This window comes from Cornus florida, unplaced genomic scaffold (assembly GCF_030987335.1).
Source record: "Cornus florida cultivar Cherokee Brave unplaced genomic scaffold, ASM3098733v1 CherokeeBrave_3.0.0_Hap2_Chr03, whole genome shotgun sequence".
NCBI classification, from domain to species: Eukaryota; Viridiplantae; Streptophyta; class Magnoliopsida; order Cornales; family Cornaceae; genus Cornus; species Cornus florida.
This window is the reverse complement of record NW_026775573.1, coordinates 55435792-55450407: the sequence shown is the minus strand read 5'-3', so window position 1 is coordinate 55450407 and position 14616 is coordinate 55435792. Positions and strand designations below refer to the sequence as shown.

Below are 14616 nucleotides of genomic sequence, written 5' to 3'. Positions count from 1 at the left end.
TCCGTTTTTTTTTTTTTTTTACATCCCTATGGGCCTCAAAATTTGAGGCCCAAGGCGACCAAGACATGTCCTAACTTTAAATTTTTTTTTTTCATCCTCTATGGGCCTCAAAATTTTGAGGCCCTCTAAAATTTGACGCCCAAGGCGACGGCCTTGGTCGCCTTGGGCCAGGGCCGGCCCTGCCAGTCTGACTGAACCGGGAAACAAATCAAGAAGAAGAAGCTGTGATGCGAAAATTTAATTCAGAAAAACAATTCATTTGATTAAAAATACAACCTTGGATTTGAAATTAGAAAATTTCACTTAGAGATTGAATTGAGCCCAAAAACAAATTTCTCCAAAATACAGATAACAAGAGGATGAGACAATCGAGCACAGAAGATCTTAAATTTAATCCTCTTGTGTATATATATATATGTATGTATAGTGAGAGTGAAGCTCAAAAAATTAGGAAAATGGAAACTAACGGAGGACGTTGTTGTAGATCCAGACAATACCTGATGCATATTCCCAGACAATATCTGATGTATATTCCGAGGCTTTCTATTTTTACCAAGAGCCGGCAAGAGGTTTGAATTTAATGTCAATCACCTAGTGCTATATTCCATTAAGACCAGATAAAATTAAGGGAGGTTAGGCCCTTTCGTATGCGTTATGTTCTCGGGCGTCTTGTTTTAACTTGGAACAGAACAAATATTTTGTAATGAAATGTTCTGAGATGAAAACAAAATATATTTGACGACAAAAAATTGCAGTGAAAATTTTAAAACAGAGACATGATAAAATATGTTTGACAAGATTGTAAGATTATTTATTTAATTGTGGCTCACATGATTTGGACATGTGACATATTACTTGGTGGCTAAGTAAATAGATATCAATTAATATTATTTATTTTTGGTCAACTTATAATTACCTTTTTGGTAATTATTTATTGAAGAAGTGTTTTCCTTACTTATTTCTTACTTTGATGGAAAGTAAAATTATGTTACTAAAAGAAAAACTGATCCTCTCTTTGCCTTTATAAAAGTGCATATATTCCATCAATTATGTACGATTAATGATACAACACATAAAAGTTTTATGTGTGCAAAAGGCCAAGAGAGAGAAACCAGTTTCTACCTTTGCCTGCTGATCAGAGTTGCAGATTAATTCGTGGTTAGAGAATCTAGACGTTGGATTTAATCTCAACAAAGTTTGATATCTGAATCGAGGTATTTATATCTAACCATTTATTTATGCATTATAGATATGTGAAAATCATGAAGTTCTAAGATATGGGATTCATGTAAATTTGTGATTAATGACTTAACACGAATTATTAAAGTTTACATGTGGTATCAGAGCTTATGGTTTAGGAACTCGTTATTTTCCACTAAAGTTTGCATAAATAATATATATAAATTTAAATTAAACTTAAATAATTAAATTTGTTGATCAAAATCGTGGCTATGATTGTATAATGTCTAATTAGTCTCTAGAGTATGTTTTTGATTAGTTTGTTTACCAAAGAATTTATTTTGGTTTCCTACCTTGATTTCCGCCCTGTATATATGACTTGAAAGTTACTATATACATGTAAGCATATGTATATATAACTTTATTGGTTTGCATGATTAAATAGATGTTTCTTGACACATCACTTCTCTAGCATGTATATTTTACTCCCAAAAATTTTCTAGACCTACTTGTGTGGTGGATATATATATATATATATATATATATATATATATATATATATATATATATATATATATATATATATTTGTTTTATATATATAGTGATAATTGATGAATGAGAAGCATGTCACTGTATATGAGTATTTTAAACAGATTATTAAATACATAATGTACATGATTTATTTATTTTAGCAATTTGAATTTCTAGAATAATTTGTGAGTTTAGAAATTTAATCTAATATTATTAGACATGCAAATAACTTGTTGTTTTATACCCAAACATACATACATGATGGAGAGTCGATTTTAGATTGATTCAATTATGATCTTTAAGTCCGAAAATAAAATAATATGTTTTATTATGTATATAAAATAAAAAGATATTTTCTATGAAATTTCGGATTATTAAGTTTTTGAGATCGAAGTTGGTTAAACTTCAATCGACAATTATGAGTATGTGTGTATAATGTTAAACGGGTAAATTAATGATTAATTAGTTACTAATTAATTTAATATTCATATTATGTGATGGTTAGTAGTTACCAAAGTGGTATAACCATAATGGTCGATGAATATTAATTTTAGTAGTAAATATAATTAATCTCTGTCTAATTTAATATTCATATTATGTGAAGATTGGTAGTTACCAAAGTGGCCCAATTATAATGATTGATAAATATTAATTTTTGTAGTAGACATAATTAATCATAAATTAGTTACTATCTAATTTAATATTCATATTATGTAAAGGTTGGTAGCTACCAAAGTGACCTAACTATAATAGTTGATGAATATTAATTTTAGTAGTAAACATAATTACAATATTTCATGAATTATGATGCTTATTATTTTTTGTGATATTTATGAATATTGAATTTATTTAATTATGAAAAATAATTCTCCAAAGGGAATTGATTTTCAATTGATTAAATGAATATTAAGGGATTGCATGTATTTTTTAATTAGGTAGATATAGGATATCTAAAGGTAACTTATTTGTTTAATTAAATAATACATTGCCAATGAAGATATACATATAAATATAAATAAGCATCATTATTAGTATTTTATAGTTACCACCCAAAGGGGTACTATAGTTATACATTGTATTTATATTTTTAAGTTATATATAAACGTGTTGTTAACTCAAAGCATTATTGTTGTGAGTATTTTATCTTAATGTGCATGCTACATCTGTTCTGATTTTCAATATGACTAACTTCTCATAATGGAATGAGTAAGTTGAGTTCAAAATTTAGATGTATTAAATCTTGATTTAGCATTTTAAATTGAGAAACCTACTATTATTACTCATGAAGACAGTGAGGGAGAAAAGATTCTCCATAAAATTTGGGAGAGATCGAACAGATTAAGCATTATAGTTATGTGAATAATTGTTTCCCATAGTGATAGTGCTAAGGAATATTTTGACTAGAAGAATGTTTTCGTATTGTAGATAAATATCTAAAACGAAAATTATTAATTTATATCACTACTATTCAATTTTGTTGGTACTCTTACCATGTATGGGTATGTTTTCTTTTAGATAACTAATGTTGCTGCAAAATTGAGAACCTTATGGATGATTGTAAATGAGAATTTTCTTATTCAATTTATTCTCAATTTCTTGTCTATTCAGTATGAATCATTTCGAATTAACACTATTAAGACAAGTGGAAGTGAATGAATTGACTATTATGTTAATTTAGGAGGAGACAAGGCTTAAGTTGCAAGTAATCATTATGCTCATCTCATGACTCGAGAAGTTAGAAAGAAATTTGGGGATAAGCCTAAAAGGGTATTAAGTGAGCAACCCTCAAAATTAAAAGATTTAGGTTAATCTACTAAAATAAAGGAATGTAATAATGAAAAAAGTGTCATTAATGTATTGAACACTTTTAGAAAGATTACATAAAATATAAAGAATGATTCGAAAAAGAATGGTAAGCTTTTCGTTTTTGTATATTTCGAATTACTTTTTGAAATTATTTTTAATACATTATAGGTTGACTTAAGTACTAATGTTTATGTTTCTAATAGATGCAAGAATTTCTTATGGCCTAAACCACAAATTCAAATAATAATTTCTTATTTATGACAATTGGGAAAAAGTTTTGTTGAAATCATTGTGACATTATGTTTAATGTTAGACAGTGGATTTTATTTAAATTATTTTAAACTTTTTATGTTTATTCAATTTCCTATAATTTAATTTTTATGTTAATGGTTTTTCATTTAAATTTGATAACAATGTTTATTCAAGAAATTCTAATTTGTGAGTTATGGTATTATTGTTGATGATTTCTGTAAATTCAAATTTGGTAGTTTATTTATTAAAAAAAACATTTTGATATTACATCATAATGTTAGAATTAAGCATAACTCAATTAATAGAAAATTAATCTTTCTTGTAGCATAAAAGACTAGGTCAATATCTAGTGAAATGTTAGGAAAATTAGTAAAGGATGTGATTCTTCTGAATCTAAACTTTACTAATTTTGGTGTGTGTGTGTGTGGATTGTATTAAGGGTAAACAAACCAAACATACAAAGAATGAGCCATAATAAATAAATAGCGTCTTGAAATTATTCATACAGATATTTGTAAACCTTTTGATGTTCCATCTTTTGGAGGAGAAAATTATCACCTTTATAGTTGATTTTTCACATTATGGATATATCTATTTGTTGTATGAAAAATCTCAAGCAGTGGGTACTCTTGAAGTATATATAAATGAGGTTGAAAAACAATTAGATAGAAAAATAAAAATCATAAGGTCATATAGAGGTGATAAATATTATGGAAAGTATGATGAAACGGGTTAATACTCTAACTGTTGTTGAACTCCTTGAAATATATGGCATATGTGCTCAATACACTTTGCTATAAATGCCACAGCAAAAGCGTGTAGCTGTAAGGCGTAATCGTACTCTTATGGAATTGGTTAGGAATATGTTAAGTAATTCCCCGTTACCCATAATGTTGTGGATATTAAGTAATCTAAAGGGTATAAATTTTGCTATCCTAAATATAGTACGATAATTATTGAAACCGGTAAGACAGATTCATTAAGAATGGTGAAATCAGTAGGAGTGATAAAAATAAGAATTTGATCATTTCAGAAGTTAGGGTACAAATCTCTTTACCCATAACTTCTAAGGAAATAATTGTTTCTTCAGTTGTTGAACCGTATAACAACGAAGAACAATTGAATGATCAACAACTCTATAATGAGATTGTCATCAATGAATAGATTGTAGAAGGTTAGTGGGAGTAAGTTTATATTTCTGATTCTATATATTGATGATATTTTATTTACTAGTAGTGATCTTAGTTTATTATATGAAACTAAAATTTATCTCTAAGAACTTTGAAATGAAATATATGGATGAGGCATCTTACATGATAGTAATAGAAATATTTCATAATACGTCACGTGAATTTTTAGGATTATCTCAGAAAAACATAAATTGAAAGAGTTGTAGAAAGATTTGGTATAGAACATTATTCAACCAGTATTGCTCCACATATAAAAGGGGATAAATTCAACCTAATGCAATCCCTAAGAATGAGTTAGCTAGAAGGTAAAGAAGCGAAAAATATTCTTTATGCATATATTGTGGAGTTTGATGTATATACAAATTGGTATGTGATAAAAAATTATATGCTCACACTTAGAAAGACATTTTTTAATTGGTTATTTGTGTTTTTTTACTGGAAGAATAATATTTGAAAAAGTATAAAGTATTTTTTTTATTACTTTGTCTATTATGAATTTTTAATTAGTAGCATGCTTTGAGGCTACAATTTATGATTGCAGAATTTATTTCAGGATTTGGAGTTATGGGTACTATTTTCAGATTGCTAAAAATTTATGCTGCAATTGTTGATCTTCTTGTATGAAAAATGATAGGTATTCTAAAGTTGAAATACTTTATCATTAAAGAAGATGTTTAGAAATAACGAATGTCTATTGAATATATAAGCACACAACTTATGATTGCAATCCATTAACGAATGGATTACCACCCAAGACATTTATGGAACATGTTAAAAGAATGGGTCTTGAATGTAGTCAATGATGATTATTTTTTAATTGTGGATTGCTTAACAGTGTATATATATATTTGACATTTTACGCTCATTAAATGTGTTTATGATATTTCCTATTAGTTAATGTACATGTACATATTACTTTAATAAGTGGTAATATGAATAGTTTTGGAAAAGACATTATTGTTAGATCATTATTGATACTTCTCATTTATAGACTATATTAAATAGGTTACTAATGTTGTGGTACATGGAAGGGACTGTGTTATTTAGGGACATACAACCGCCATGACTCACATTGGTAGTTTGTTTACCATTGTATTTATGATGACCAACTTAATACCTTAATCTGATTTATGGTGCACACTAATAACTATTTTACTAAACCATTACATAAATTATCATATGTGCCAAGTGGGAGAATGTAAGATTATTTATTTAATTGTGGCTCACATGATTTGGACATGTGACATATTACTTGGTGGCTAAGTAAATAGATATTAATTAATATTATTTATTTTTGGTCAACTTATAATTACCTTTTTGGTAATTACTTATTGGAGAAGTGTTTTCCTTACTTATTTCTTACTTTGATGGAAAGTAGAATTATGTTACTAAAAGAAAAACTGGTCCTCTCTCTGCCTTTATAAAAGTGCATATACTCCATCAATTATGTACGATTAATGATACAACACGTAAAAGTTTTATGTGTGCAAAAGGCGAAGAGAGAGAAACCAGTTTCCACCTTTGCCTGTTGATCAGAGTTGCAGATTAGTTCGTGGTTAGATGATCTAGACGTTGGATTTAATCTCAACAAAGTTTGATATCTGAATCGAGGTATTTATATTTAACCATTTATTTATGCATTATAGATATGTGAAAATCATGAAGTTCTAAGATATGGGATTCATGTAAATTTGTGATTAATGGCTTAACACAAATTATTAAAGTTTACAAAGATATTTCATTTCAAAAAATATGAGAATAAAACATGTTTGACAGAGTGAAAGTATAGCCAAAATCATTTAAACAAAAACATTAAATATATTTGGTAAAGAGTGTTTTCAATTTGTTTTCATCAATACATTATTAATAACTCTATTAAATATAAAGTAAAATTTTATTATTGTATAATCTTATTATACAATTGAAATAACTTTTAATATTTTTATTTTTATAGTTTATTTTAGTTTATTAAGTTTTAGTTTACAATATTTTTTGACTAATCTATAAAAATCAATAAAATATATTATAAATTGTAAAACTTATGAATGTTGGATATTGTTTTGACAATTCTAGAAGACATTATTTCAATATCGAACTGAAATAAACTTTCAATATATTACACATTACATGAGTTTGAAGATATTACAGACATGAGTTTCATAAATATTACAATACTTATCAACAAATGTCAACAGGCATAATAAAAGTATCTAAAAGTATAATTGAACTAATATATTACATCATTTGTCAACTGCCACAATAACCAACAACAACAACATGAACAATAACATAAATAATAAGACAACAACAACCACAATTGATAATGTAGTTTTGTCTATTTTGTTGAACTTGCAAAACAGCAACTACATCCTCCAACTCTTGATCCACATGACCATTCACTTGCAGACGTTGGTACATGTCATCCAACCATATAAATGAACGAGCATGTGACTAAAATATCAAACACTTGTATATTATTATAATGCCCCTGTGACAATAACACGTAGGTATAAAAAATTATTAATGCGAAGGATTGTATACTCCCAAGCTAGACATCTATAGAATGAACGTCCATAATTCTTTAAAGTTCCAGCCGTATGAAGATTCATTCGACCCTTCCACATGCATAAGGTGGCCCGTCACCCTGTATCTCATACATGATTGCATATACAAGTGGTAAAATGTGAAATGTATACTTGGCACAAGTTATTACATTTTTCCAAATCGTAAAAGATAGTTAAAATAAAGTAGTTATTACAGTTATCCAAATTCTAAAAAAGAGTTAAAATGAAGTAGTTATTACAGTTATCCAAATATGATAAACATCTAAATGCAATTTCAAGGGTGCGGAATTGTATTCTATATAGTATTAGCAATATGATCCTGTAAAATATCCATTGGTCACGACCGAGACTGCAACACATTAACCTAAACATCATCATCCTCATCTTCAAATATTTCATCTACCAACACCTCCACAATTTCATCATCAAATATTGCATCTACTTGCGCCTCTATTCTTATAAATTTGTGAAGTGTGTAGCAGGTTAAAACAATAGCAACCTGAGTTTCAAACTTATATAGGGGCATTTGCTTCAAGATGGGGAATCTCATCTTAAGCATCACAAAACAACACTCAATGACATTTCGCAAAGGCGAGTGTATGTGATTGTATATTTCCTCTCTACCTCGGGGTGGCCTAGAAGACTTACGGTACTCTTGTAAGTGGTACCGTTGACCCTTGTAGGGAGCTAATGAACCCGGTTGATTGGCATACCCGGAATCCACTAAATAATATTTTCTTGTCATTTTACAAACTATAAACAATTGTACCATTATATTAATTAAAATTAATTAAAAAATTGTAGCTAGTATGACATTTACCTTCTGGAGGCTGTGGAAATTGCATATCCTCATTATTAATGCTCTCGTTCAATATCTTAAAATAATTAGCAAACCCCTCCAATCCTGCTACAACGTACGTGAACATCATATCAAATGAACAAACAACCATTACATTTTGTGTGATATTCCCATTCCTACCACGAAATGGTATTTGCTAGTCCACAGATACGTTTGAATGGATATGAGTTCCATCAATTGCCCCTACGCAATTCCTAAAAAAAAGGTAGAACTTTCTTGACTTTCTTATATGGTTAGGAATTCGAGTTAAATCTGGGGGGACAATAATCTTTTTTCCTAAATCACACACCTTTTGTAAAACCGACTGGAAGTGTTTTAAAATTATATAGGTAGAGTGTTAAAATCTTTCTGCTACCACACGATTCCTTTCATGCAGAAACTCCCTCGGAATATGAAATGACGCTTTGGAAGTTCCATGTTGTTAAATCTTTGGTAGAAGTCAAAAAGCTCGAGCAGAAATCAAAAGGCTCAAACAGAGACCCCAAAGCTCGAGCACCTTGCACCTAAGCAAGGTGATCGAGCACCATGAAGAAATATCCCAAAAAAATTCTAAATGTTGATGAAAAAGATGCTTTTGAAAATAATTGAAGAAAAATGGCTAAGTATGGAATTCTTGCTCGAGCACTACCCAAAAGGCTAGAGCACAAGCCAGAAAGCTCGAGCAGAAACTTCTCTGCTTCACTCTTGTATCCATTTGTATGGACTCATATATGTATGAACCTTAATCAATGTATAGAGGGTTTCATTACAGCTATCCTTTTAATCTTGTTATGGATACATGCTTTAGTTATTGCTTGATCATCACATGTCATTGTTGGACTCATTTTGATGTTGGGATAATGTTTCTTTGATGTACTGTGCATGTACTTTTCATTCATGGTTCATATTTCGGGTTTGGATGCGTCGAGACAGGGATGAAACACTTGTTTTAGGCTAATTTTGCTTCAGGGGTCCATCTAATCGGTTAGATAGGGACAACTAACTGGTTACATGGGCCTGGTAGAAGGTTATTTTCGCTGCCCACTCAACTGATCAATTATATGGACTATCTAACCGGTTAGATAAAGTCATCTAATCAGTTAGATGGATCTCGACAGACTTCTCATTTTCTGATCGGTTAGATTAACCATCTAACTGGTTAGATGGACCTGGTCAATGCTCCTTCTTTCACTTTATAACCATTTTACCCTTGATAACCATACTTTTACCATTTTAACCTTAGTTTTAGAACTATGTTAACCGGGTTATCAGGTCGGGTTATGTGTCTCTTGGTTGATGTACCGAATCATGGGATTTGAGCATCACAGTTCAATTATATGATTATAATAACATTGATGATATACATTACATTGGCATCTTGCTTTATTATTTTTGTAAGTAATCTAGCTCTTTTTCTATTATTTTCCCAAGGGTTAAGATAAGTTGTGCCTAGAATTTATGTTCCGAAGGATGTGATATTATATGAATGGCTTAAGTTATATATAAATGGATAGTATATATATGTTATCCATTACGGTTGCAGTGTCTTAAGATATTCGAGGTGTTCTAACAAGTAAACAGGTTGCTATCTTAAGATCAAGCATTGTCTTGGTGTGCTATATAGCTTTACCTGTAGCATTCATTTCTGCATTAGCAAATGAGAGAAAAAAGATCCCTTCATTTTCAACCAAAGAAATCCAGATTTATCTCATTTCATATATTGTTCTATGCTTTTGTTTGATTTTACCTTGCAAACATAATTGAATGACAACCGACAAAGTAAAAGATTCAGAATGAATCACACATTACTTCCATTAATAAACATCCTTAATAAAAGTCATAGAGATTATCCATTTTGAATAATTACAATTCCTAATAAAGAATAACATAACAACTCCATAACATGAATTCATGATGCTTCCGTACTCCAATTAACCTGCACAAAATAAGAATGTACATAAAGGATCAGAAGACACATTGCCCGTATTGCATTTACAGTAGAGTTAACAAAAAAAAAAAAAAATAAATAAGAAAAAGAAAAAGAAAAAAAAGAAGAGTAATGCTACATTAGCAAGAATCAATTAGAAACTAAAAAGTTGACCCATACATTATTTTCAAGGTTTATATTCAATATTACAAATGACAAATGACATCCATAAGGGGGATATATGGAGTAAGCAACAAAATGAGGAATATACAAAGATGCATCAGATTGCAAAATTAATTCCTAGAAATTCTCAAAATAAGTAAGCTGTGAGATGCTTGTATGACATTATGTATTGGGTTCAATTGGGCCAAACCAATTGTTACATAAATATGAACTAAATATGCCTTATTCACTTCTAAGTTAAATTACATATATCGAGGGAATACAACCTGAATTACATATATTGATTAAGCTATAAAAATATTCAAGAAAAAGATTTCAGCCTCTAAATCCCAAATTAGCGGCCTACCAAATTCACGCAATTTCTATTAATGGGATAGTTGTGTTAGTGACAATCTAAGCTACAAGCTTACTAATGTAGCCAGTTTGGAGACAAAGTTTGTAACTACTTGCATTGCAACTGTTCTATGACCCTGAAAGCCATAAAATGGACCAGTTGAATGGACTTTCCATTACATATACATGTTATATTTTACTGAAATGAAAAGATTTTTAAGGAAATTCATGTTGATCGAGTCAATTAAACAATCACTTGATACATTTACAATGTACATGCCCATAGAATCATGACACGTGGTTTTACCCCAGATTATGCTAAGAAATCGTACACATAAAATCTTAGTCTTACTAGCATGGAAATGAAAACGAGTTTAGGGAATGCAGTTGTTCCTCTATATGTAATTGGTGTAGCATTGAAAATATCCCTATTAATCACTTAGAATAGATATTTTACTAGCTCTACTTTAAATAAATGGATCAAGAAACTTCTTTTCTTTATCAAGTTCATCAAATTCTTAGGTGGATGATCAAACTTTCTAGATAAATAGATTAGGTAAAACACACAGTTTTAGGGAAAAAGTATCATTAAGAAAATCAGATTCAAAAAATTCATTGACCTGCCACTTCTATCTAATCCCATATTCCACTACAATTACATTACCAAGTTCATGGACAAATAAGAAATTTCCAGATTTCTCTTCTAAGTAAAATTCTTATATGCAATAGGAAGCTTCCTAATGATCTTCCTAAATGAATATAGCTAATAGAATGCAGAGTATATAGGCAAAAGAATATAATAATAAAAAAAAATCAGATACAATAAATTCCTTAACATTTTCACCTGCATTTAACTCCCATTACTCCCTACTACCAAGTTTATAGAAGCACTTCATCCAATTCATATTAATTAATTGAGAAGAATTACATTTCCATTTTCACTCATTGATGAGTCATATATCACTTGTTAAAATCATTTGAGTGACAATAGTGAGCAACAAGAGAATTGGTGGAGACAAAAAACAAATAAAATGAACTAAATAAAACTTTAGTAGTTAATCAAGGTAAGCCAAACTTGAAATTAATTGGATTCAAACAAGAACCCTTCTTAATGGTTATCATTCTTGTAGTAGGTAGAATACAAGCTACCCAAAAATTGCTTAAACACTTTACTATTTAAAGTACGCATTTAATGCGGGTAATTAATCAAAAATTTATGCTTTTATTCTACTTGAAATTCAAGTTGAACTTCATTAACCTGGACAATTTAATTGGTAGGCCCAAATGAATTGACAAAATATATCTAAATGAGTTCAGTAGACAAGGGGAGAAATTAAATAAAGTTTTGAGGAAATTTTTATGGAGTGCTCCTAACTTGGGAATTACTATAGCTAAGGAAATAAAAGACACAAGACTCAATCAAATGATTGTTGTTTAAATTAGTTAACCCTGATTAAAGATCTCTTTAAGAATATGAAATTAATAAGATAAAAAAGAGTCCTTATCAATGATGGTTACACTCAGTAGTGGCATGATTAGACTCGAATAGCCATTAACATCTAATATAATTTGCACATGCAACATAGTGATTATTTTGAGACCTCAACAATATTGCCAATATTTATTTTATTCTCTCTTCAAAAAGTTCAAGAACTAAACCATATGAAAATTAAAATAAAAAATCAAATATATGATTTTAGACAAATAATAGCAGATTGGGAACAACTGATATAATTATAATACAAGTCCCACAACACTATGGACATCAATCTTAGTTAATGCCTAAAGTGACCAACTCCAGTTGGTGGTCTGACTAGTCATTTATTTTTCCACCAACTTACTTTAGAAATCACTGTCTAATCTTTACAATGAAACCCATTCCAAATCGTATCATAATTCTATCTCAACATTTTAAAGCACATGTGTCAACCAAATGTGATTTATGGAGAAACAGAAAAGTAAGGTGATTTATAGAAACAAAATATGACTGACCTATAATTCTTTTGTGATTGGCAGAAGACCAATTTTCGGTGGAAATTAAACCTTAAGCGTTTAGCTTTTTTCCTTCCTTTCAGTAGCAGGCCATTCCACACCGAATCGCCAATGAAGCTATATATCAAACCTTCTGCATTTGGGGAGAAAGGGTTTAACTGATCAGAGTTTGCTTGGAAGGACAAAAAGAGAGAAAGCGATGAAAAACAAAGAGAGAAATGGATAATTGTTGAGTAGAGAGATAGATTAGGGTGTGAGAGAAACCCTAGGAATAAATCCGTCGGATTTTCTGTCGTTAGCTCGGAAATTTCCTCTTCTTCACACCAATCAACACTGTATTGAAAAAAAATGAGATTTAGGATTTGGGGTGCTAAGCTACTGCCCGGTTCTAATATTGGGAGGGGAAAAAATTTTGTAGCCAAAGTGTGGTAGGTCGATGAAGCTTTTGATATTTCAAAACCATGGAAATCTTCTTCCCACCATTCAATAGCAAAACCAGAGCTGTAAAGCTATCCAATTTAAGAACCGTGGAAATATTCTTCCCACCAATCAAAAGCAAAATTAAAGTTATGAAGTTATCAACAAATGATTCAAACACATACCCACAATCAATCGACTCTAAACCAGAGGTTTTGAAAATTTTGAGAATTTAGGATTTAGAGTTAGGGTATAAAACAAGTCTCGTTTGGACGACCTCAAATTCTGAAATTTGGGAGGTAAATGCAAAATGGAAAGGTCAATTTGCGGGAGTATCTTATATAATATAATATCATAAAATTGTATTTTGTATAAAAGTATTATACGTGGAACAATAGCGTGTCAGTATGCGGTAACAAATTTTTACTCAAACCACTTATTCGACATGGCGCTGTGAGGGCCATAGATTTCAAACCGACCGGAACAGAATAACTGTTCCACCGGAGATGATTTTTGTCCCACTCTGAGATCCAATAAACATTTTAGTAACTTGATTGACATCTTTTTTTGTAGTTTTGAATATTATCATACTTCAAAGGATGTAGTTCTATAATGTCTAAATTTTACAAATTTCAACATTGGAGGCAAAACCTTCTTTAGATAACCCACTTCGTTAAAATAACACATATTCCTGGACAAAAAGATTAGATGAATATAAATCACTATTCTCACATGAGTATTTTTTAAACTAATTTCTACTTTTCATAGTGAGAGTATACAAGCGTACAGTATAGAAGATAAAATTAAAGAAAATAATATAATAATTTATTGTACTATATATACTATTCTTAGTTTAGTGTTATGTACACATCAAGTTTTGAGTATTTTCCTTTGAAAACCTCACTATAAACTTACAAAACAAACAATTCCGAACCTGAAATTACAAAAAGTGATTCAACATTCTACATGCAATGCAATAAACAAGCAAATGAATAAGCAACAAAATAAAACAATTGCATATTACTTACACTCTTATTTTTCACTTTCCAGTAGAAGATTACCTTGGTCGATTTCAATAGAACGGTACAACAACATCCCGGTGAAAAGTCTTAGGACACATGACAACCAAGGAAGCAGGCAGTTACAAGTGGTTACATGCAAAGTCACGAGACACGTGACAAACTAGAAAGTGAGTGGTTACAAGTGGTAACATACAACGTGTAATAATCGTATTTATTTATTTGAACATTTATTTATCTAGTTGACTTTTTAAGGTATATTTGAGATAATAGGTTACCTTTTTAAAAGTTAAAATTTTAAAGGGGATAGTGATCAGGCAATTACGTAAAAGGAAGGTTTAGCAATTTCCAGGCAAGTTAATCTTGCATTGTATTTTTATATAT

At 29.9% G+C, this 14616-nt stretch overlaps 1 long non-coding RNA gene across 1 annotated transcript; it reads right to left on the bottom strand.

The window, feature by feature from the left end:
* Positions 1-10148: 10148 nt before the first annotated feature.
* On the bottom strand, positions 10149-13536 carry LOC132300565 (uncharacterized). Its single transcript, XR_009480507.1, has 2 exons — positions 12797-13536; positions 10149-10297 (listed from the first exon to the last, which is right to left on the bottom strand). It is a non-coding gene; the product is annotated as an uncharacterized LOC132300565 (long non-coding RNA).
* Positions 13537-14616: the final 1080 nt, after the last annotated feature.